The sequence below is a fragment of the Carlito syrichta genome, unplaced genomic scaffold (genome assembly GCF_000164805.1).
Source record: "Carlito syrichta isolate Samal-C Ts95f unplaced genomic scaffold, Tarsius_syrichta-2.0.1 Scaffold287997, whole genome shotgun sequence".
Classification (NCBI taxonomy): domain Eukaryota; kingdom Metazoa; phylum Chordata; class Mammalia; order Primates; family Tarsiidae; genus Carlito; species Carlito syrichta.
Window position 1 is genome coordinate 33,571 of NW_007232093.1, and position 3,231 is coordinate 36,801.

The window sequence follows — 3,231 nt, forward strand, 5'->3', positions numbered from 1 at the left end:
TTTTTTTTTTTTTTTTTTTTAGTGAGAAAGCAGGATTTATTGAGAGGACAGAAGAGCTACCACAGTGGGAGGGGACCCGAAGGGGTTACCTTCCTATAATCTTACTTACTTGAGCCTAGGAGTTCGAAACCAGCCTAGGCAACATAGCAAGACTTCATTTCTATTAAATTAAATTAAATTAAATTAAATTAAATTAAATTAAATTAAATTAAATTTAAAAACTAGCTAGGCATGACGGCACACGGCTGAGCAGCCAAGGTGGAAGGATCACCTGAGCCCAGGAGGTCAAGGCTGCAGTGAGCCGTGGTCATGCATGTCACTACACTCCAGCCTGGGCAATGGAGTAAGACCCTGACTCAAAAAAAAAAAAAGAAAGAAAGAAAGAAAATAAAAGAAAAAGTGAAAACTAAATAAGGCCTATACACAAGTTACAGTACTGATGTCAACTTCCTGGCTTTGATATTGTGCTACAGTCATATAAGATATCATCACTGAGAGAAACTGAGTGAAGGGTACACAGGACTTCATGGACTATTTTTGCAACTTCCTCTGAGGCTACAATTACTTCGAAATAATTTCCAAAATTTTACAAGTTGAGAAACATCCAGATCCAGCAGACTTTGGCCCTTGTCTGAGGGGAAGCTGAGGCTTTCTCCAGCTCCTTGCCCCCTTAACACCTTCTTCTCATCCATCTGGGATTCCCACTTTTCAGCCCCCCAAGAGCACACTCTTCTCGGCTGTTACCTCTTGCTTCCAAGCAAACTCCTCCAGAACACACCCTCCAGGGTTAACTACTCTCTCCACCTCATCTGGCAACAGAGGCTGTGTCCCAGGGGCAGGCCTTTTCTTCCCAACACACACAACAGGAGGACTTTCTCACCCCACCCACCTCTCCAGCACTGGAATCTTTCCGCCTGCCTCTGAATTCTGGCGGTAGCCAGAACTTGAACGGTGGGAGTGGCTGGGAGGGAAAGAATAAATGTGACTGAGGGAAGTCAGTGGGGAAATGGCTTGACCGCTCTGGTCTTTAAGAATCCAAGAGAAACCCTTGCATCTTGGGGAGAAGGATTGGGAGGCCACCTCCCACAGGGAGCCATTTGGATTGTCTTGAGGGCCCCTTTTCTTTGAGCACTGGCTTGGGGCCAACACTTGGAACTTGGCCACACCACCAACGGCCCCCTCTCTTGAAGCCCAGCCAGATTTCCCAGCATGTGAAGCCTTCTCCACTCTCTCTGCGTCCTCCCTCAGTCCTCAGTCAGTCCCTAACAACTCAGCAGGTTTCAGCCCTCATGTGTGGCCCAGTCAGTCACTTTGGAGCTCGCTAATCAAAGCTAACTCTGAAAGAGACCTCAAAAGAACGGGGGTGGAGTAGAGACAGGAGTGAGGAGTAGCATTCATTCTAAGGGAAAATCATCTGAGTGGGAAATTGTAAGGAGAGGCAAGCAGAAGGAGATTTCAAATTTCCAGAGTCATTCTCCAGAGATGTATGCAACTCGTGTCCATCTCTACCAAAGGCAGATGGAGTTTGGCTTCAACCGCAGTAGAAACTGAGGTTAGACCGTGGAGCAATAAGGGTCCAGAGAAAACACAAATGGAGGATAATCCTGGAGAGGTCAGCTGGGGTCCCCAGATAGAGATACTCTACGTCCTCTGCCCAGCTCTAGGGCAAAGGAATGGGCAGTGTGTGGGAGAGGAGGGTGAGGCTGATGTCTGCAGAATCCTGGCAGTCTCTCCATTGATTGTGAAAATGTCAGGCATTTATGCCAAGAAGGGTGAGGGCAATCCAGGATGGGCCTGACGCTCTCCCCGAGTCGGCCTAATCTTAACATTTACAGACTCTCCCCCAAAGTCCCTAACACCAACCACCCTTAGCCCTTACCCTAGGTTTCACTTGCCCCATGTCTCCATTCCCTGACATCCCTTCCAACCCATGCCCCTTTCTCCCAGGCCCCATAGTTCTGGAGTTGAGGCAGCAGGCATCTTCCAATCTGCCTCTGTTTTGCTTGCTCATTGCCCTTGCAAGCTGGAGCCAGCAAGGGGGAGAACCGGGCCAGGCTGCCCTGTGATGCTCTCACTCTTCCCGCTTCTATTGATCAGCCTTCTCTGGAGCAGAGCCTCTTCCCAAACACTCCTCCCCTGCCAGGATTCCCTACAGCTCAGCCCAACAAGCTAGAGGGGCATAGTGACTAGAGATGGGGACCCCCTGAAAAAGTGCCTCTGGGCCACCCCTCCCCTCTCCCATGGTGTATGCAGTATACAGTGGTAACACTCAGGCTCTGGACTCAGCCTGGATTTGTATCCAAGCCCTACCACTCTGAGTTCTGTTACTTAACTGACCTGTACCTCAGATTCTTTGTCTGCAAATTGAGGATAACAATAATAACAATAATAAATGAATTGGGCCAGGCTCGGTGGCTCAGCCTATAATCCTACACTTTGGGAGGCCGAGGTGAGTGGATTGCCTGAGCCCGTGGGTTCGAGATCCGCCTGGGCAACTTGGAGAGCCCTCATCTCTACAATAAATCAAAAAATTAGCTGGGCGTGGTAGTGCGCGCCTATAGTTCCAGCTACTTGGAAGGTTGAGCGGAAGGATCGCTGGAGCCCAGCAGGTCGAGGCTGCGGTGGCCGGGAGCGGCCACTGCACTCTAGTCTGGGCGACAGAGTGAGACATCAGGAAAAAAAAAAATTTTTTTAATAAAAAAATAAATGAATTAGTACATTCAAGTGCTTGAACTCAGGAAATGTTGAAAAATAAGTTACAGGCCAGGCTCGGTAGCTCAGCTTGTCATCCCAGCACTTTGGGAGGCCAAGGAGAGTGAATTGCCTGAACCCGCGGTTTCGAGACCAGCCCAGGCAACTTGGTGAGACCTCGTCTCTACAATACAATAAAAAATTAACCAGGCATGGTAGCATGCTCCTGCAGTTCCAGCTATGTGGAAGGCTGAAGCGTAAGGATAGCCTGAACCCAGCAGGCCGAGGCTGCGATGGTCATGAGCATGCCACTGTACTCCAGACTGGACGATGGAGTGAGACTCCAACTCAAAAACAAAAAAAGAAAAAGAAGCTGCAGTACATATATAAGCAAAGACATACACATACACAGTATCCAACTTTTTTTTTTTTTTTGAGTTGGAGTCTCACTCTGTCACCCAGACTGGAATGCAGTGGCCACGCTCCCGGCCACCACAGCCTCGACCTGCTGGGCTCCAGAGATCCTTCCGCCTCAGCCTT